This window comes from Tursiops truncatus, chromosome X (genome assembly GCF_011762595.2).
Source record: "Tursiops truncatus isolate mTurTru1 chromosome X, mTurTru1.mat.Y, whole genome shotgun sequence".
NCBI lineage: Eukaryota > Metazoa > Chordata > Mammalia > Artiodactyla > Delphinidae > Tursiops > Tursiops truncatus.
This window is the reverse complement of record NC_047055.1, coordinates 91,843,964-91,867,115: the sequence shown is the minus strand read 5'-3', so window position 1 is coordinate 91,867,115 and position 23,152 is coordinate 91,843,964.

Below are 23,152 nucleotides of genomic sequence, written 5' to 3'. Positions count from 1 at the left end.
TTTACATATACATGTATCTATTCTTTTTCAAATTCTTTTCCCAATTAGGTTATTACAGAGTATTGAGCAGAGTTCCCTGTGCTATATAGTAGGTCCTTGTTGGTTATCTATTTTAAATATAGTAGTGTGTATATGTCAATCTCCCTTTGCACATTTTTTTTTTTTTTTTTTTTTTTTGCGGTTCGCGGGCCTCTCACTGCTGTGGCCTCTCCCGTTGCGGAGCAAGGCTCTGGATGCGCAGGCTCAGCAGCCATGGCTCACGGGCCCAGCCGCTCCGCGGCATGTGGGATCTTCCCAGACCGGGACATGAACCCGTGTCCCCTGCATCAGCAGGCGGACTCTCAACCACTGCGCCACCAGGGAAGCCCCCTTTGCACATTTTTTAATCCGATTGTTTGCTATTGAGTTGTATGATTCTTTATATGTTTTGTATATTAACCCTTTATCCAATATAGTTTGCAAATATTTTCTCCTATTCTGTAGGTTGCTTTTTCATTTTGTTGGTGGCTTCTTTTGCTGTGCAGAAGCTTTTTAGTTTGATGTGGTACCCTTGCTTATTTTTGCTTTTCTTGCTTTTGCTTTTGGTATCAAATCCAAAAATAATTGTCAACATCAATATCAAGGAGCTTATCCCCTGTGTTTTCTTTCTAGGAGTTTTATGCTTTTAGGTCATACATTGAAGTCTTCAATCCATTTTGAGTTGGTTTTTGTGTATCGTGTAAGAGAGAGGTCCAGTTTCATTCTTTTACCTGTGGCTTTCCAGTTTATATAACACTGTTTATTGAAGAGCCTATACTTTCTCCATTTTATATTCTTGGCTCCTTTGTCATAAATTAATTGACCACATGTGTATGGGTTTATTTCTGGGCTATCTGTTCTGTTCCATTGATCTATGTGTCTGTTTTTATGCCAATACCATACAGTTTTGATTGCTATAGCTTTGTAATATAGTTTGAAATCAGAACGTGTGATGCCTCCAACTTTATTCTTTTTTCTCAAGATTGCTTTGGCTATTTCAAGTATTTTGTGGTTCCATATGAATTCTCGGATTTTTTTTCTATTTTTGTGAAAAATACCATTGGAATTTTGATACAGATTGATTGAATCTGTAGATCACTTTGGGTAATATGGACATTTTAACAATATTAATTCTTCTAATCCACAAGTATGGAATAACTTTCCATTTCTTTGTGTCTTCTTCAGTTTCTTTCACAAATGTCTTACAGTTTTCAGTATAAAGGTCTTTAATGTCCTTGGTTAAATTTATTACTAAGTATTTTACTCCTCTTGATGCTATTATAAACAGTATCATTTTCTTAATTTCTCTTTCTGATAATTTGTTGTTAGCGTATAGAATTGCAACTGATTTTTTGTATATTAATTTTGTATCCTGCAACTTTACTGAAATCACTCATTCTAACAGTTTTTTGATGGAGTTAGGGTTTTCTATATACAATATCATGTCACCTGCAAATAGAGATAATTTTACTTCTTTCCTTCTGCTTTGGATGACTTTATTTCTTTTTCTAGTCTAATTTCTTTGGATATTTATGTTGAATAAAAATGGTATGAGTGGACAACCTTGTCTTGTTCCTGATCTTAGAGGAAATGCTGTCAGCTTTTCACCCTTGAGTATGATGCTAGCTGTGAGTTTGTCATATATAGAGTTTATTATATAGGTACATTGCTTCTATATCCAGTTTGTTGAGAGTTTTTATCAGAAAAGATGTTGAATTATGTAAAATCCTTTTTCTGCATCTATTGAGATGATCATATGATTTTTATCCTTCATTTTGTTAATGTGGTGTATCACATTGATTGATTTGTGGATATTGAACTATCATTGCATCCCTGGAATATTTTGCTGTGGACATTTGCATCTATATTTATCAGGGATACTGACCTGTAATTTTCTTTTCTTTTAAAAATTTTCTTTTCCTCGATTGGTTTTGGTATCAAGGTAATGTTGCCTTTGTAAAATGAGTTTGGAAGTGTTCCCTTCTCTTCTACTTTTCAGAAGAGTTTGAAGTGGACTGGCATTAATTCTTTAAGCGTTTGGTAAAATTCACCAGTGAAGCCATCTTGTTCTGACTTTTGATTGTTAGATTTTTGATTACTGATTCAATCTCCTTACTAGTAATTGGTCTGTCCAGATTTTCTACTTTTTCATGATTCGGTCTGGGTAAGGTGTATGTTTCTAGGAATTTACCCATTTCTTCTAGATCATCCAATTTTTTGGTGTAAAATTTTTCATAGTAGTTTCTTGTGATTCTTTGTATTTGTGTGGTATTATTTGTAAGGTATCCTCTTTTATTGCTAATTTTATTACCATCCTTCCTCTTTTTTTCTTGGTGAGTCCAGCTAATGGTCTGTCTACTTAGTTTATCTTTTCAAAAAACCATCTCTTTTTTATCTTTCCTATTATCTTTTTAGTCTCTATTCATTTGTTTCCATTCTGATCTTTGGTATTTTCTTCCTTCTGCTAACTTTGGGCTTAGTTTGTTCTTCTTTTTCTAGTGCCTTGAGGTGTCAAGTTGGGTTGTTTATTTGAGATCTTTCTTACTTCTCAATATGGGCCTTTATCACTATAATCTTCCCTCCTAGAAATGCTTTTGTTGCATCCCATAAGTTTTGGTATGTTGTGCTTCCATTTTCTTTTGTCTCAAGATATTTTAAATTTTTTCTTTCGATTTCTTGTTTGACCCCCTGATTGTTCAGTAATGTGTTTAATTTCCATATATTTGTGAAATTTCCAGTTTTCTTCTTGTGATTGACTTCTGGTTTTATACCATTGTTGTCAGAAAATTTACTTGATATGATTTAAATGTTCTTAAATTTATTAAGACTTGTTTTGTGTTCTAACATATGATCTATCCTGGAGAATGTTCCATGTGTGCTTGAGAGGAATGCGTATTCTGCTGATGTTGGATGGAATGTTCTGTAACCACATGTTAAGTCCATCTAGTCTAATGAGTAGTTTAAGGCCAATATTTCTTTATTGATTTTCTGTCTGGATGATCTCTGCATTGTTGAATATGGGGTACTGAAGTCCCTTACTATTACTGTATTGCTATTTCTCCCTACAGATCTGTTAATATTTACTTTATATATTTAGGCTGTCCAGTGATGGGTACATAAGTATATGCAAATGTTATATCCTCTTTTTGGATTCCTCCTTTTATCATTATGTAATGCCCTTCTTTGTCTCTTGTTACAGTCTTTGGCTTAAGTCTATTTTATCTGATATAAGCATAGTACCTGTGCTTTTTTTGGGCTTCCATTTGTATAGAATATGTATTTTTTATTTTTTTATTTTCAGTGTGTTTGTGTTCTTAGAGCTGAACTGAGTCTCCTGTAGGTGGTATATAGTTGGATTTTTAAAAATCTAGTCAGCCAAAACTCTACATCTCTTAATTGGAGAATTTAACCCATTTACATTTGAAAAAATTATTGATAGGTGTGGACTTACTATTTACATTTTGTTCATTGTTTTCTGGTTGCTTTATGATTCCTTTGATCCTTTTTTCCTCTCTTGTTCTTTTCCTTTGTGGTTTGATGATTTTCTGCAGTGGTATGTTTTGATTCTGTCCTCCTTATCTTTTGCGTATCTACTATGGGTTTTTGCTTTGTGGTTACCATGGCACTTAACATAAAACATATTTATAATAGTCTATATTAAGCTGATAACACTTAACTTCAAAAGTACACAAAAGCTCTACATTTATATACTACCTCCCCATATTTTATGTTTTTTGTTTGTTTATTTGTTTGTTTTTTGTTTTGCGGTATGTGGGCCTCTCACTGTTGTGGCCTCTCCCATTGCGGAGCACAGGCTCCGGACGCGCAGGCTCAGTGGCCATGGCTCACGGGCCCAGCCGCTCCGCGGCATGTGGGATCTTCCCGGACCGGGGCACAAACCCGTGGCCCCTGCATCGGCAGGCAGACTCAAAACCATTGCGCCACCAGGGAAGCCCTATTTTATGTTTTTTGATGTCACAATTTACATCTTTTTACATTGTATATCCATTAACGAATTATTATAGTTATAGCAATTTGCAATACTTCTGTCTTTTAGCTTCATACTAGAATTATGTGATTTACCCACCATTACAACATTAGAGTATTCTGAATTTAACTATTTTTTTCTTTACCAGTGAGTTTTATACTTTGATATGTTATCTTGTTGCTAATTAGCAACTTTTCATTTTATGAGCAAATAAAGTTTCTTCAATTTATATATTTTAGATTCTTAAGTCAGTATATTGATTTTAAGGAGTAAAGGATTTTACAGAATGAATAGTTATGATATAGGCCATTTAGTCCATGAGCCTAAAATAATTAACTGTGTAGCCCTTTAAGAAAAATGTTATTGATCCCCTGTTCTTTATGATTTTAATCATGTGAAATTTGTTGCGACTTGGTTTATGGCCCAGAATTTCATCATTTTTTGTAAATGTTCCATGTGTCTTTAAAATATATGTATTGTGCAGTTGTGATTGCAATGTTCTATCTATGTCAACTAGGTCAAGATTTTTTCAATTCATCTTTGCCCTTACTAGTTTTTTGTTGTCTTATTCTTTTAGTTGCAGAAGAAATGTATATTAACCATAGTCATAGAAAAAAGAGGAGTAAAGGACTTCAAAAAATGATAAATAAATATATATTTTCCCATTTTCTTTTTTCCTCCACCTCCTTATCATCCACCCTCCATCTGCTTTGAGAGAGAGGGAGAGAAAGGCAGAAAGGAAGAGAGGGAGGGAAGGAGGGAGGGAGAAAAGAGGGAAGGAAGGAATGAAGGAAACAAAACAAAAATTATTTTTTCCATACCTTCATAGTTTTTTAGAAATTTGACTCCTCCAGCTGTTGCTATTCAAAATACATAGCTGCTATAAACTACTATATATAAAATATATAAACAACAAGGTCCTACTGTATAGCACAGGGAAGTATATTTAATATCCTATAATAAACCATAATGGAAAAGAATATGTAAAAGACACTCTCTCTCCCTCTCTCTCTCTCTCTCTCTCTCTCTCTCTCTATATATATATATATATATATGTATGTATCTGAATCACTGTGCTGTACACCAGAAACTAATATGATATTGTAAATCAACTATATTTCAAAAAATACATAAAATAAATACATATATAATTCAGTATAAATTTAGGAAAGACATTACACTGAAAAATTTCCTCTTTGGTAAAAACTGACACCAGCAAGTCATAGAGCTTGTCAGCACCTAAGGCTTCACTGGGAGCCACTATAGAAACCTGCAGCAGGAGAAGGCATCAAATGGAGTGGCCTGCAGTTCTCAGCAGTGAATCCCAACGGGACTGCATTAGCATGATTCCAGCAGGAACTACTGCCCAGCTAGTTGTCAGGAGGAGTGTAGACAGAGGCTGACATCCTTTCTGCCTCTCTTCTTTGGTCTCCCAGTTACAGAGTTTTCTGATGGTGGTCAAATATTTCTAGCTGTCCACATTACACATGAGAAAGACCCAAATTAGCCTCTGTACTTCCTACTCCCACTTTTAGTAGTCTGAGGGCTGAAATGTTGTCAGAGAAAGATCTGGTTTGATACTGTGGATCCTACTAAAATTCTGTCATTTTTACTTTTACTGTCAATTTTTAAATAGTACAAGCTTGAATAGTAGAAAAATAATAAGTCAGAGCACTATAAATAACTTATTAGTAGCTCCCTAATACTTGGGACAGGAAACTATCTTAATCTTCCACTGTTAGGGAGATGGCATGAAAAATTATTTCATCACAAGATACACAATGTTTATCCCTAAAATCAATGCAGGGTAATGTAATAACCAAATATTCTATCATGATTTTAAAACCATTATCCAAATTGGTTGCTGAAAAAAGAAACTAAACATAATAAGAGCTGTGGAACCATTAATAATATTCTGGTCTTCCTAAAAGTTAGCTATAAGAATTCTCATCCAAACAAACGTAATTCAAAAATCACAGAGGACAACACAAAATGACAGTCATGAAATTCATCAACAGCTCTAATAGCAACTTACATTTATATGATGCCTTACACTTTGAAATGCAATTTCACAGATGTTTTCTTAATATAATAATCCTTTGAAGTAAGTGTATATGCACCATTATTCCTATTTTTCACATGAAGGTACTGAGGCTCAGAGAGATTATGTAACATGGCAATGTCAGACCTTCAGTTCAGTTTTCCTGTCTTCAGAGTAGGTGTTTTTCTTTCTTTCTCTCTGCAGGTCATAGATGTTAATATTCATTACACAGTGGCCATTGGAAACCATCTCGAGTTGCCTGCAGAGCTCAAATATTCACCTATACCTGGTGTGTGTGTGTGTGTGTGTGTGTGTGTGTGTGTGTGTGTGTGTGTGTGTGTGTGTGTGTGTGTGTGTGTGTGTGTGTGTGTGTGTGTGTGTGACCCTGGTGCTAATGTTGTGCTTATCTGTGGCATTGCTGGTCCCAAATGAACCACTTGGTAGTCATGTCTTTGCACGTTCTTCCACCTTATAGCTAGGCTGAGCCTGTATTTATATTAGCCAAAGAATACAGTGAGATTGCTGCTGTGCCATTTCTGGGCCATCTTCTGCTTTATACTCTCGGGAGCCTGGGATATCATGAAAGTCTGACTATTCTGCCGGAGCAGCTATCTTCATGGAGAGATCATGTGGAGAGGCCACATGGAGAGAGAGAAAAGTCCAGTCCTTCCAGAATCCTGGCTGGGCTGAGTTCCCAGCCGGTCAGCCTGCTGAATTTAGACACACTAGTGACCACTGGGAGGGCTAATCGAAGAACCCCCCAGCTGAGCACAGCTCAGGCCACAGAATTGTGAGAAAAGAAAATGAATGTTGTTTTAAACTACCAAGTTTTGCGGTAGTTTGCTACACAGCAATAGATAATTGAAATAAATGTCAAAGCAATGTGCCTCAGGCTTCATTACTCTTTCCAAAGTACACAGTTATTGAATGAGCAAGTATTCCCCAATCCTGTATCTCAAGTCCTGATGGCAGTTCTATGAATTCTGCATTAGATATTTTTCATCATCAGAGAAAAAGAAAAGCCTGCCGTGAAAGACCCCAAAATTCACGAACTTTGACTTATTTTTTTTCTATCAGAGCAATAATGCTACTAGTTGTTTGAACCAAAGACCCAGCCACAACGTGGCTGCCTAGATATGAAATGACACTCCATAAACTTGCAATTTCATTTCTCATCCATGAATGCATTTGCATCCTATGAGGACTGCTCTGTATGCGGGCGCTTTCAATTCTGGAAATGTCATCTGGGAAAAGATAGCAGCAGCTTGGCCATGAAACCTCAGGTTTGCAAATGAGCAAATTTTCAGTACTCTGTTCATTAGTGAAATCAATGAGACTTTTAAAGGACTGAGAAAAACTGTCAAAATATGAGAAGATGAAAATGACGAGATGAATGGGACTTCAGGTGCTTAGCGGTGAATGCAGGGGAGGCTCAACACACTGAGTATCCTTTTATACATCCCAACAGACCCCAAACAGACTAAAGTCAGTCACATCGTCCACATCAACTGCTCTGCCTCTAGGTCATTTGCAACTTCTGAGTATGTGTAACATGCTCTTTTGGGTCATTTCTTGGTTTAATTTCCTTTCTCTTCAGATTAAGACCATATCAGATATGGAGAGGTTTCCGTCAACTGTATGGTTTTAAAGACAGTCACTTTAAGAGATTTAACTTATTGTATATTTAAACCTTAATGCAAAAAATAAGGTTTACATGCTAAAATGGGGGAGGGGGACAGGCCTGAACTGATATATCATAAGATCTAGCTCTTTCATCTCACCCTCCAATGACTTGTGTTAATTTTTCTAGAGGCAACTGATGTTTGTTAAGAAACTAGCAAGGGACAAAGAAAAGCATAACATATAGCCCTTGCCTTTAAGGAGCTTAGAGGTTAGTTTGGAAAAAGAGTGATATGGGAGGATTTGAACCATTCTGAGTCAGAGAGCCGCAGAGGAGCTAATGATGAAATCAATCTCTCCTTCATTTGGAAAAAAATGGGCTCAAATGAAATACACACATTGGTTTCCTCACTTCTTTGTGCCAACAGGCAACAGGATTCCCTAGTCCCACCTCTTTTTGGTCACCAGAAATGCCTACTATCTTGAAATATATTGGGCAACCTATAGCAACTTAGATGAAATGACGTCTTACAGTTGACAATGAAAAGGAAATTTCCTGGATATTTTTCTTAACAAAATAATCCTAAAAGGTAAGTGGAGCACGAACTTTTTTTTTTTTTTTAGAATTTTAAAACTTCTTTATTTATTGTCCTAAATAGTGATTGTGGTTTACATTTCATAAAGTATAGGTCTGAGCACCTGTTTTTCCTAATTAAAAACAGTAGCTCCCTGTATCTTGTTGATTGAAGAATAATCCAAACCAGGTCTCAATGGCATATTCTTAACTTGCCTTTCTAGGCATCTCTCTCTGGATAGTGAATTTCCAGGCATATCATATAGACTGTGGGTTCTATGAGGAAAACAATAAAATCACATACTCATTTATTTTTGTCATCCTATTTGTTTGGTGACTAACTGCTTCCTATTTTCCCTGTATACTCTGGTTTCTAATCTAATTCCAATTCCTCCAACTGGAATTCCTCCTTCACCGAGTAGTTAAGTTTTGTCTCAAATATCAGCTCCTTTATAAAACATGTGCTAAATCTTATCTCAAACCAAAAGTAGTAGTTCTCTCATCTAAATCCCCATAATAGTTCTGTGTATTGCTATGTACTTCAGCGTCAGTTTCAAACCTTTCCCTTTTGAGGATTTATAAAATAATTAGTAACAATGAATAGCACAAGGGCCAAGGCAAATAATGATAACTCTGTTAGGCAGAGGTTGGCAAAAGAAACAAACTCCATAAATGCTTTCATACACGCTTTTTTTTTCTTAATTTCTTTACAATGGTATATTAGTTTCAGCTTCACAACAAAATGAATCAGTTATATATATACATATGTTCCCATATCTCTTCCCGCTGGCATCTCCCTCCCTCCCACCCTCCCTATCCCACCCATCCAGGCGGTCACAAAGCACCGAGCTGATCTCCCTGTGCTATGCAGCTGCTTCCCACTAGCTATCTACCTTACGTTTGGTAGTGTATATATGTCCATGCCTCTCTCTCGCTTTGTCACAGTTTACCCTTCCCCCTCCCCATAGCCTCAAGTCCATTCTGTAGTAAGTCTGTGTCTTTATTCCTGTTTCACCCCTAGGTTTTTCATGACATTTTTTTTCTTAAATTCCATATATATGTGTTAGCATACGGTATTTGTCTCTCTCTTTCTGACTTACTTCACTCTGTATGACAGACTCTAGGTCTATCCACCTCATTACAAATAGCTCAATTTCGTTTCTTTTTATGGCTGAGTAATATTCCATTGTATATATGTGCCACATCTTCTTTATCCATTCACCCAATGATGGACACTTAGGTTGTTTCCATCTCTGGGCTATTGTAAATAGAGCGGCAATGAACATTTTGGTACATGACTCTTTTTGAATTATGGTTTTCTCAGGGTATATGCCCAGTAGTGGGATTGCTGGGTCATACGGTAGTTCTATTTGTAGTTTTTTAAGGAACCTCCATACTGTTCTCCACAGTGGCTGTATCAATTTACATTCCCACCAACAGTGTAAGAGGGTTCCCTTTTCTCCACACCCTCTCCAGCATTTATTGTTTCTAGATTTTTTGATGATGGCCATTCTGACTGGTGTGAGATGATATCTCATTGTCGTTTTGATTTGCATTTCTCTAATGATTAGTGATGTTGAGCATTTTTTCATGTGTTTGTTGGCAGTCTGTATATCTTCTTTGGAGAAATGTCTATTTAGGTCTTCTGCCCATTTTTGGATTGGGTTGTTTGTTTTTTTGTTATTAAGCTGCATGAGCTGCTTATAAATTTTGGAGATTAATCCTTTGTCAGTTGCTTCATTTACAAATATTTTCTCCCATTCTGAGGGTTGTCTTTTGGTCTTGTTTATGGTTTCCTTTGCTGCACAAAAGCTTTTAAGTTTCATTAGGTCCATTTGTTTATTTTTGTTTTTATTTCCATTTCTCTAGGAGGTGGGTCAAAAAGGACCTTGCTGTGATTTATGTCATAGAGTGTCCCACCTTTGTTTTCCTCTAAGAGTTTGATAGTTTCTGGCCTTACATTTAGGTCTTTAATCCATTTTGAGCTTATTTTTGTGTATGGTGTTAGGGAGTGTTCTAATCTCATACTTTTACATGTACCTGTTCAGTTTTCCCAGCACCAATTCTTGAAGAGGCTGTCCTTTCTCCACTGTACATTCTTGCCTCCTTTATCAAAGATAAGGTGACCATATATGCGTGGTTTTATCTCTGGGCTTTCTATCCTGTTCCATTGATCTATATTTCTGTTTTTGTGCCAGTACCATACTGTCTTGATTACTGTAGCTTTGTAGTATAGTCTGAAGTCAGGAAGCCTGATTCCTCCAGCTCCGTTTTTCGTTCTCAAGATTGCTTTGGCTATTCGGGGTCTTTTGTGTTTCCATAGAAATTGTGAAATTTTTTGTTCTAGTTCTGTGAAAAATGCCAGTGGTAGTTTGATAGGGATTGCATTGAATCTGTAGATTGCTTTGGGTAGTAGAGTCATTTTCACAATGTTGATTCTTCCAATCCAAGAACATGGTATATCTCTCCATCTATTTGTATCATCTTTCATTTCTGTCATCAGTGTCTTATAATTTTCTGCATACAGGTCTTTTGTCTCCTTAGGTAGGTTTATTCCTAGATATTTTATTCTTTTTGTTGCAGTGGTAAATGGAAGTGTTTTCTTGATTTCACTTTCAGATTTTTCATCCTTAGTGTATAGGAATGCCAGAGATTTCTGTGCATTAATTTTGTATCCTGCTACTTTACTGAATTCATTGATTAGCTCTAGTAGTTTTCTGGTAGCATCTTTAGGATTCTCTATGTATAGTATCATGTCATCTGCAAAGAGTAACAGCTTTACTTCTTCTTTTCCGATTTGGATTCCTGTTATTTCCTTTTCTTCTCTGATTGCTGTGGCTAAATCTTCCAAAACTATGTAGAATAATAGTGGTGAGAGTGGGCAACCTTGTCTTGTTCCTGATCTTAGTGGAAATGCTTTCAGTTTTTCACCATTGAGGATGATGTTGGCTGTGGGTTTGTCATATATGGCCTTTATTATGTTGAGGAAATTTCCCTCTATGCCTACTCTCTGGAGGGTTTTTATCATAAATGGGTGTTGAATTTTGTCAGAAGCTTTCTCTGCATCTATTGAGATGATCATATGGTTTTTCTCCTTCAATTTGTTAATATGGTGTATCACGTTGATTGATTTGCATATATTGAAGAATCCTTGCATTCCTGGAATAAACCCCACTTGATCATGGTGTATGATCCGTTTAATGTGCTGTTGGATTCTGTTTGCTAGTATTTTGTTGAGGATTTTTGCATCTATGTTCATCAGTGATATTGGCCTGTAGTTTTCTTTCTTTGTGACATCCTTGTCTGGTTTTGGTATCAGGGTGATGGTGGCCTCGTAGAATGAGTTGGGGAGTGTTCCTCCCTCTGCTATATTTTGGAAGAGTTTGAGAAGGATAGGTGATAGCTCTTCTCTAAATGTTTGATAGAATTCGCCTGTGAAGCCATCTGGTCCTGGGCTTTTGCTTGTTGGAAGATTTTTAATCACAGTTTCAATTTCAGTGCTTGTGATTGGTCTGTTCATATTTTCTATTTCTTCCTGATTCAGTCTTGGCAGGTTGTGCCTTTCTAAAAATTTGTCCATTTCTTCCAGGTTGTCCATTTTATTGGCATAGAGTTGCTTGTAGTAATCTCTCATGATCTTTTGTATTTCTGCAGTGTCAGTTGTTACTTCTCCTTTTTCATTTCTAATTCTATTCATTTCAGTCTTGTCCCTTTTTTTCTTGATGAGTCTGGCTAATGGTTTATCAATTTTGTTTATCCTTTCAAAGAACCAACTTTTAGTTTTATTGATCTTTGCTATCATTTCCTTCATTTCTTTTTCATTTATTTCTGATCTGATTTTTATTTCTTTCCTTCTGCTAACTTTGGGGTTTCTTTGTTCTTCTTTCTCTAATTGCTTTAGGTGCAAGGTTAGATTGTTTATTTGAGATGCTTCCTGTTTCTTAAGATAGGATTGTATTGCTATAAACTTCCCTCTTAGAACTGCTTTTGCTGCATCCCATAGATTTTGAGTCGTCGTGTCTCCATTGTCATTTGTTTCTAGGTATTTTTTGATTTCCTCTTTGATTTCTTCAGTGATCACTTCGTTATTAAGTAGTGTATTGTTTAGCCTCCATGTGTTTGTATTTTTTACAGATCTTTTCCTGTAATTGATATCTAGTCTCATAGCATTGTGGTCAGAAAACATACTTGATACAATTTCAATTTTCTTAAATTTACCAAGGCTTGATTTGTGACCCAAGATATGATCTATCCTGGAGAATGTTCCATGAGCACTTGAGAAAAATGTGTATTCTGTTGTTTTTGGTTGGAGTGTCCTATAAATATCAATTAAGTCCATCTTGTTTAATGTATCATTTAAAGCTTGTGTTTCCTTATTTATTTTAATTTTGGATGATCTGTCCATTGGTGAAAGTGGGGTGTTAAAGTCCCCTACTATGACTGTGTTACTGTCGATTTCCCCTTTTATGGCTGTTAGTATTTGCCTTATGTATTGAGGTGCTCCTACGTTGGGTGCATAAATATTTACAATTGTTATAACTTCTTGGATCGATCCCTTGATCATTATGTAGTGTCCTTCTTTGTCTCTTCTAATAGTCTTTATTTTAAATTCTATTTTGTCTGATATTAGAATTGCTACTCCAGCTTTCTTTTGGTTTCCATTTGCCTGAAATACCTTTTTCCATCCCCTTACTTTCAGTCTGTATGTGTCTCTAGGTCTGAAGTGGGTCTCTTGTAGACAGCAAATATATGCGTCTTGTTTTTGTATCCATTCAGCCAATCTGTGCCTTTTGGTGGGAGCATTTAGTCCATTTACATTTAAGGTAATTATTGATATTTATGTTCCCATTCCCATTTTCTTAATTGTTTTGGGTTCGTTATTGTAGATCTTTTCCTTCTTTTTTGTTTCTTGCCTAGAGAAGTTCCTTTAGCAGTGGTTGTAGAGCTGGTTTGGTGGTGCTGAACTCTCTCAGCTTTTGCTTGTCTGTAAAGGTTTTAATTTCTCCATCAAATCTGAATGAGATCCTTGCTGGGTAGAGTAATCTTGGTTGCAGGTTTTTCTCCTTCAACACTTTCAGTATGTCCTGCCACTCCCTTCTGGCTTGCAGAGTTTCTGCTGAAAGATCAGCTGTTAACTTTATGGGGATTCCCTTGTGTGTTATTTGTTGTTTTTCCCTTGCTGCTTTTAATATGCTTTCTTTGTATTTAATTTTTGACAGTTTGATTAACATGTGTCTTGGCGTATTTCTCCTTGGATTTATCCTGTATGGGACTCTCTGTGCTTCCTGGACTTGATTAACTATTTCCTTTCCCATATTAGGGAAGTTTTCAACTATAATCTCTTCAAATATTTTCTCAGTCCCTTTCTTTTTCTCTTCTTCTTCTGGAACCCCTATAATTCGAATGTTGGTGCGTTTAATGTTGTCCCAGAGGTCTCTGAGACTGTCCTCCGTTCTTTTCATTCTTTTTTCTTTATTCTGCTCTGCAGTAGTTATTTCCACTATTTTATCTTCCAGGTCACTTATCCGTTCTTCTGCCTCAGTTATTCTGCTATTGATCCCATCTGGAGTATTTTTAATTTCATTTATTGTGTTGTTCGTCATTGTTTGTTTCATCTTTAGTTCTTCTAGGTCCTTGTTAACTGTTTCTTGCATTTTGTCTATTCTATTTCCAAGATTTTGGATCATCTTTACTATCATTATTCTGAATTCTTTTTCCGGTAGACTGCCTATTTCCTCTTCATTTGTTAGGTCTGGTGCGTTTTTATCTTGCTCCTTCATCTGCTGTGTGTTTTTCTGTCTTTTCATTTTGCTTATCTTACTGTGTTTGGGGTCTCCTTTTTGCAGGCTGAAGGTTCGTAGTTCCTGTTGTTTTTAGTGTCTGTCCCCAGTGGCTAAGGTTGTTCAGTGGGTTGTGTAGGCTTCCTGGTGGAGGGGATAGTGCCTGTGTTCTGGTGGATGAGGCTGGATCTTGTCTTTCTCGTGGGCAGGTCCACGTCTGGTGGTGCGTTTTGGGATGTCTGTAGACTTATTATGATTTTAGGCAGCCTCTCTGCTAATGGGTGGGGTTGTGTTCCTGTCTTGCTAGTTGTTTGGCATAGGATGTCCAGCACTGTAGCTTGCTGGTCGTTGAGTGAAGCTGGTCGTTGAAGGTGCTGGCATTGAGATGGAGATCTCTGGGAGATTTTCGCCATTTGATATTATGTGCAGCTGGGAGGCCTCTTGTGGACCAGTGTCCTGAAGTTGGCTCTCCCACCTCAGAGGCACAGCACTAACTCCTGGTGCAGCACCAAGAGCCTTTCATCCACACGGGTCCTTAATTTGGGATGATTGGTTGTCTATTCAGGTATTCCACAGATGCAGGGTACATCAAGTTGATTGTGGAGCTTTAATCCGCTGCTTCGGAGGCTGCTGGGAGAGATTTCCCTTTCTCTTCTTTGTTCTCACAGCTCCCAGGGGCTCAGCTTTGGATTTGGCCCCGCCTGTGCGTGTAGGTCGCAGGAGGGCGTCTGTTCTTTGCTCAGACAGGACGGGGTTAAAGGAGCCGCTGATTCGGAGGCTCTGGCTCACTCAGGCCGGGGGGGTAGGGAGGGTCACGGAGTGCGGGGGGGCGGGCCTGCGGCGGCAGAGGCCAGCGTGACGTTGCAGCAGCCTGAGGCATGCTGTGCCTTCTCCCGGGGGAGTTGTCCCTGGATCCCGGGACCCTGGCAGTGGCGGGCTGCACAGTCTCCCCGGAAGTGGGGTGTGGAAAGTGACCTGTGTTCGCACACAGGCTTCTTGGTGGCGGCAGCAGCAGCCTTGGCGTCTCATGTCTGTCTCTGGGGTCCGCACTTTTAGCCGTGGCTTGCGCCCGTCTCTGGAGCTCCTTGAAGCAGAGTTCTTAATCCCCTCTCCTCGCACACCAGGAAATATAGAGGGAAGAAAAAGTCTCTTCCCTCTTCGGCAGGTCCAGACTTTTCCCCGGACTCCCTCCCGGCTAGCCGCGGTGCACTAATGCCCTGCAGGCTGTGTTCACGCCGCCATCCCCAGTCCTTTCCCGGTGCTCCGACTGAAGCCGGAGCCTCAGCTCCCAGCCCTGCCCGCCCCGGCGGGTGAGCAGACAAGCCTCTCGGCTGGTGAGTGCCGGTCGGCCTTGATCCTCTGCGCTGGAATCTCTCCGCCTTGCCCTCCGCACCCCTGTTGCTGTGCTCTCCTCCGCGGCCCCGAAGCTTCCCCACTCGGCCACCCGCAGTCTCCGCCCGCGAAGGGGCTTCCTAGTGTGTGGACACTTTTCCTCCTTCACAGCTCCTTCCCGCTGGTGCAGGACCCGTCCCTATCCTTTTGTCTCTGTTTATTTTTTTCTTTTGCCCTAACCAGGTACGTGGGGGGTTTCTTGCCTTTTGGGAGGTCTGAGGTCTTCTGCCAGCGTTCAGTAGATGCTCTGTAGGAGTTGTTCCACGTGTAGATGTATTTCTGGTGTATCTGTGGGGAGGAAGGTGATGTCCGCGTCTTATTCTTCTGCCACCTTCCCGGAAGTCCTCTGGAGCATGAACTATTATTCCCACTTTTTGGATAAATAAACTGAGGGAGGTCCATACAATAAATTTAAAAGTCAGGAGGTAATACACTCATAGATAATGGGTTGATGACTTTGAGCAAAAATTCTTCAGAAATATAAATCTTATTTTGTCCAGTTATCCCAAATGGGAATCAGAGGGAGCAATTATGAAGGAGTAGAGGATTTATATGAAAAGAAAGATAAGTATCCTGGAGTGTACTAAGGGTAACTGTTCTTATGGGAAAAGAGGAATCCTAAACTCAGAGGTCATGAGGTTGGAGTCAGTCCCTCTCTCTACATACTGTTTGTTAAGTGCGAAAAAGTACACAGAAACTGCCAACTCAGAGTAGAAAAGGAATGACAGGATTAACAGGGTGGAAGTTTCCTTTTCTTTCCCAGTGTTCAAGCAACGCATGCTTCTTGGTGTGTAAGATAGTATTAGGCTTACTGTGTCTGGGTTATTTTCACTATATTGTATTCCAGCACACACATATGCATATTCACAGGTATACAGACACACACGTTATCATCTTAGTTTACTGTATTTAGTGGACACATACCCTGGAAAGAACACAGGGTCCTTTCTATTTTCATCTGCATCATACTGATTGGCTGAGACGCTTTCAGCACCATGTTGAATAGAACTAGAACAAAATAGACTATTCTGTGGAATCTCAACTGTCCTAATGCTTGACTTATAGAGTAGAGAATCCTTCCCATCTTCTCATGCCCCACAGCATCCTTTAGAATTGTTTGAACAGGGTGTATTTTCTAGAACAAATCTAAGACATGAACTGGACCAATGGAAAATTCAGTTTTAATTTCTGGTCTCTAGTAAATGACTGTTGGGAAGTGGAGATATAGAATAATATCCTCCAAACTGAGAAGGAACTTTGAGACCGAAAAATGAAGCGGGCAACTCTGTAAAGTGCAATTATGAAGTTTATTGTGGGTAACTTACAGGCAGGAAGGATCAGGCAGATGGGAAGATCCAGAGGCATTTGCAGCTGCACTGCACACCACCGAAATGGGTACACAGGAATTTAAAGGGGCCACAGCTAAAAATAGAATCTGACTACCAAGTGAAAAAGCAGTCCACACCAACTGGAAGAGGGGATTTTTTTCTCCCCCCCCGGGCATCTCATGACCATTAACCATCTGCATCAGCAAAAGGTACTCTTCCAGTTTTCATATCAGATGAAGGCAAGGGTAGAAGTTGATAGGGAACTTATCTGACTTGGGTGCATTCCTTGTGAGTGGGCTAAAGTTCAGTAACACCAAAAGGGGAGCGGGTAGGAGTACAGGCCCAAGATGGAGCTGACAAAATGGAGTCACTGTGGTTCAGCCACACAAAGATTCAAACTCTTTGTGCCTCAACACCTTTTTAGTAAATTATCAATTGGGGATGATTAGAATAGAGTCCAATCGCTTCCTGATGGAAATTTAACCATGTTAGAAATTCCTTGCTATTAGTTTGACATGCAAGAAACAAGTTTATTGTAAATATGGGATTGTTGTTATTTTTTCCCCGTTGATCCTGTAGACTCAAATAAGAGATCATACAATGTATAACCTTGTTTATACTGGCATTTTTTCCCTCCTCCCTCCTCATGAGAGCTAAAGGAAAGATACAGTTAATCTAACCATGGCAAATGAATAAGCCTCCTCTACAGCTCAGGCCAGACATTTCTCATGCTTTGTCTAGCTGTCTCTAATTTTCTGTTTGATTTTCTACCACTCACAAGTTAAGATAGATGGTTGCTTTGGCAGAAATTAAATCTGAAAAAATGTTTTACCATCTGCCAGGACATTCTTGGATGTTATTTCTCCAGAAGCACTCATTATTAAAAATATTTATTGGACATCAAACATATATCAAATTCTGTTCAAAATATGGCTGCCTCACAGTTACTACTCAAACAAGAATTAAAAAACAATATTTATTGCATCTAAGAATGGGCAAGAGTTAGCCCTGCTCCTGAATTCTGTTATTTTGACACTATTTTTCCCCTCTCAAGAGGAAAAAGTTAAGGCAAGAATTGTGTTTCTCTTATTTAGAATATTCACAGCCCTTAACACAATGCCTTGTACCTAGTAGAGGCTAAAATGTTGATTGATCAATAAACTTGTGAAGGCCTGTTTCATCATCTAAACTGCCAGTTTCTTAAGGGGCAGTGACAGGATTTACTACTTCTTAGGTATGTGAACATCTGTTCGTTTTTGCTTTTCATGCTTAGCACATGATGGACCAGTCTTGATTTGGAAAATTGCCCACTGTAAAAGCTGAAACAAAAAATACTTGTTTCCCCAGGCTCCCTTGAGCAGTGGCAGGTGACCTAGTTAGATCTATTAGAAGCTAATAGCGGTAAGAAGCAGGTACTGTGGAGAACACATTTGCAGTAGCCATGTTTGCCGTTCCAGGAGTGGCAGTGATAGCACAATTAGCAATGCAGGCTGTGGTGGCCAATGTTCATGAAGGTGGCAGAAGTCCTCTCTCCCAGCCCTCACAGTTCTTATTCCTTTAACAAGATCTTGCCTGCCTATTTTACAAGCCTGGTTTTATGGCTTTCTGAATAATTCTACAGCCCCAATATACTTTCAGTGAACTTTTTTCTCCTGCTTAAATCCCGCAGGGCAATTCCTGTTGCTTCCAGGTTAAGAAGCCTACTTGATACATTGGGCCTCTAGCCCTCCACAACAGATATTAAGTAAATATCCTATGGTTCATTTTCCACACATCGCTTTGTGACCCACTCACAAGCAATTCTAATTCTATATTCTTTTGTATCTTTAACTGTTTATATGCTGTATATGTTATATTCTCCTATGATATCATAAGGTCCTTGAAGCAGAAATTATATTATACTTTTTAACCCCAGGGACATAGTAATGTCCTTAAAAAAGAGTACATGCTGAATAAATATCTTACTGATTGATATCATCTCAATAATATCTGAACAAGAATCATTAGCACAGTGCATACATAACTCAATAAAAAGATGTCATTCTTTCCGGGCCAAGGTAGAAAATACATGAGTTACTTAAAATTCAGTGTCATAGAAGAGGAACAAAAGATTTTACTGAATTCATACTGCTTTGAATTTAATTTAGTCAAATCCATTTTCTAACTAGACAGTTCTAAAATGGAGACTGATTGTAGGTGCAGCCTTCAGGCAAAAATTAGATAAAATAAGAATGAAAGGATGGATTTTCAATATCATTGGTCTAATGTCATTGTCAGACTAATAGTGCATGCTCTCCCCCTCCCTTTCCTTCTTCTCTCCTGCCCCAAGCATATTCATATAATAAAGTCAGAGGAAGTTGGTTTGGGATTGTGTGTCGAAGAGGTTAAAGAAAGGATGGGGGAGGGGATGTGGTAAGAGAAGGCTCTGAAACCGTGTTGGTTATGAAAATAGACCTGGGGACTGAACTCTGTGTTCTAGGGAGGGGAATCTGCTGGCCAGCAGTGAGGGGAGGGGGTGGAGAACTGTCAGTGTCAGATCAGTGAAGCCATTACCTGCATTTAAATAATCAGAAGCTGATCCTACGGATGCCAGTGTTATGAATCAATGTGAAGCAATTCATTCTTTTTGTGTTGATTCAATAATCATTTATTGAAGACTTGTTTTGTGTCATGTGTTGCTCTAGGCTCTAGAGATAGAGCAATGAATGAGATGGATAAACCTGAATTCAAGGAGCTTATATTCTATTTATTTTACTTATTTTTTCTTTTCCATTATGGTTATCACAGGATATTGAATATAGTTCTCTGTGCTATATGATAAGACCTTGTTGCTTATCCATTCTATATATAATAGTTTGCATCTGCTAACCCCAAACTCCCAATCCAACTCTCTCCCATCCCCCTTCCCACTTGGCAACCACAAGTCTGTTCAGGAGTTTATATTCTAATAAGAGATAATAAGCCATCAAGAAAACAGAAATATATTCTAGTTATCAGATAGTAGTAAGTACTATGAAGAAAAATTAAATAGGGTAGAGAGATAGAGGGTGACAGGGGTTGCTATTTTGGGTAGGGTTGTTAGAGAAGTTCTCTCTCTGAGGTGGCTCCATTTGAGAAGAGACTTAGCTAAAGTAAGGAATTAATCCAAGCAGATAAGTGTGCTCCAGGGAGAGGGAAGAGCAAGGGCAAGGTTCCTGAGGCATGATTGTACTTGACTTACTTGAGGAACAGCTAGAAGGCTGTTTTACGTGGAGCTGACGGACCAGTGGGAGAATGATAGGAGATGAGGTGGGAGAGTGTATTGGGCACTGTGATGCACTGACCAGATTCCCTTTAATGGACCTGTTGCCCCAGCTTTAGGAGTGCTGTGGACAGAGCTTTAAGACACTGCCCCATCTGCTGAGAGCCATGTCACCTAAGTCCATGCCTCTTCCCAGCGCTGCCTATATCCAATGAGTGATCGCTGAGGGAGTGTAAAGGCCCAGCATCTTGGCCTAACTTGGAACAACTCTAAAGGGCCATTCTAGCTCCAGAGCTCACCATGAGATTGGCCAAGACTATTGTTGAGCCTGCATTGCAGTTGGATGCTTTCTTCTACCACTCTTGCTTTGTTCCCCTCCTTTCCACACATGCTGATCCCAAGGGCACTCCCTAATAAATACCCTGCCCTCTAAACTCCATCTCGGATGGGGAATCCAGCCTGCAACAGAGAGTTTGATAAGGACTCGTGTAGGTGATTAAAAGTACTGTGGAAAGATTCTGTAGGGTTCTAAGCAGAGGAGTGATGCTATTAGTCTTATCTTTTAAAGGGGTTACTTGGCTGCTGTGTAAAGAGACTGTAGGGGGAGAAGAGAGAAAATTGGGAAGGTATTGTGGTCCAGGCAAGAGATGATGGTGACTTAAACTAGAGAAATAAGAAACGAATGGGTTCAGGATATTTTCTAAAGGCAGAACTTCAAAGGATCAAGCAATGCTCTTTAGCCCATCAAAGGGGCCCTAAGCCTCAACAATTAGCATCAGAAACAAAAGAGTTGATTCAAAACATGGCTATTTTACAAGAACAAGTATTGTTTAAAATGCATAACAATACTAATAAAACCAAGTCACCTCTTACATTCATAACCCAAATTGCTTGTCTATCTCACAGGAGCAAATATCCCTGGTTACCTGGTGGAATACAGTTAGCACTGGTGGGCTATGCACTCTTTATATCTGGGTTCAGCAAACTATAGCCCACAAGACAGATATGGCCTGCTGCATGCTTTCTTGTGGCCCACAAGCTAAGAATGGCTTTTGCATTTTTAAATGGTTGAAAAAAATCAAAACAAGAATAATATTTCATGACACATAAAAATTATATGAAATTCAAATTTGTGTCCATGTATAAGTTTTACTGACACATAGCCGTGTGCATTTGTTTACATATAGTCAATGTCTGCTTTTGGTCTACAAGTGTTGAATGATTGTGACAGAGATTATATGGCCCACAAAGCCTAAAATATTTATTAGCTGGTCCTTATAGAAAAAGTTTGCTGACCTCTCATTTATCTCAGAGGAGCATAGCCTAGGATCACCTGGTGGAATGCCCAATTAGTGCTGGTGGCACTTTTGGCCTATTTACTTACTCTAATATTGTTCGTGTGAGATACCAGGTGATGAGCAATCATTTAGGGTCAATTTTGTTCAGGTTTGTTTGAAGAATCTATTGAATTCTGACCTTTTCTGTGATCCCTTTTGCTCATTTCAAGGTCTATTGTGATGCCTTGAGTATTAGCTGTTTCTTCTTATTATAAAACCTGGACTTGGGACCTCTCTCACTAACCTTGTAAGTTTCAACTAGTCATACCCACTATACAGCACACAGTAACAAATGAAAGCAAACAGCAAGTAGTTCAGTGCTGTTCTCCACAGTTCCCTATGGTACATGTTCCAGTTTCTTCTTGTTGTTGAACCTTGTCCCTGTCTCTCATGTTTTTCCCCCAGCCCCAGCAATTTGGATTTGACATTTAGATGTCATCTTCCAAGTACTGAATCTCAGCATTCTCTAGGAATTTTGACTCATGTTGGCCTTTTCATCCTTCTGCTTATGGCTATCCCATAGGAAGCCCTAGATTGGCTCTGGTCCCAGAACCCAACTGCAGTGCTGCCCTCCCTGGGTGAGTCCTCCCTGCCGCTAGAGGCTGCTTTGCCCACTGTCTGTCTTTCCACTGAGCTCCTTCTGTCGCTCTATGGTCATCTCCTCTTTGCATGAGCACATGTCAGAAAAGCCCACACCCAGCTTCACTTTGCTTGTTCTCTGTCCTTTGAGCTCTACCCTTTTGATCACAGCCCCATATCTACCAACAGAAGCCTCTTGGGCCCCTAAGAATGTAGGAAACACATCTTTTGCCACAGGGCCTGTAAATTTACTTACATTAATTATAACGGTAAACATCATTATTATAGCTCGTATTTATTGAGCACAAAACTCTATGTCTGATGGTGCATGTTATTAGTCAGCATAGACTTCCATAACAGCATACCATAGACTGGGTGGCTTGAACAACAGAAATTTATTTCTCACGGTTCTGGAGGCTGGACGTCCAAGATCAAGGTATCAGCAGTTCAGTTTCTCCTTTGAGGCCTCTCTCTTTGGCTTGCAGATGGCCACCTTCTCACTGTGTCCTCACACGGTCTTTCCTCTGTGCATGCATGTCCCTGGTGTCTCTTCCTCTTCTTATAAAGATAACAGTCTTACTGGATTAGGCCCCCACCCTTATGACCTCATTTAACCTTAATAACTTCCTTAAAGGCTCCATCTCCAAAATTATCCACACTGGGGGTTAGCGCTACAACACAGGCATTTTGCAGGGACACGATTTAGTCCAGAACAGTGCATTACCCACTTTACATTCAAATCTCATTTAATCCTCTCAACAACTACATTACATAAGAAGATGCTCTTGTCCTCCCCATTTTACATATGTGGAAACTGAGATTTACTTTGCACAAAGTTACACTTGTAATTTTAGGTAGATTTAGAACTGAATCCCAGTTCTGAGTTAATCCACAGCTCATTCCCTTAATCTCTCTTATGTACATCTTCTCAAAGTTTATCTACTTCTTTTATAGGATTTACATCAGGTTACGCTAACTATTGCATATGAGTCTTTTTTTTTGTCCACTGGCTGTGAGCTCTTGGTGACCTCTAGGGCTATTTGGGCAAGGGCTGTTGGAGCCTACAATGACTTATTCAGCCACAAGGCCTGTACCGCCTCAGGCTGGTTATGGAAGAGTCCTGGGAGACAGTGGAAGTCAACCCACTGCAACAGTGTTAAGGCTATAGTTTGTACAGGACTCTGTGGTTTGGTTTTATAGCATACTGGGAGAAGGACAATTTGATAAGGTCCCATGATTTTGAGTGGGAATAAA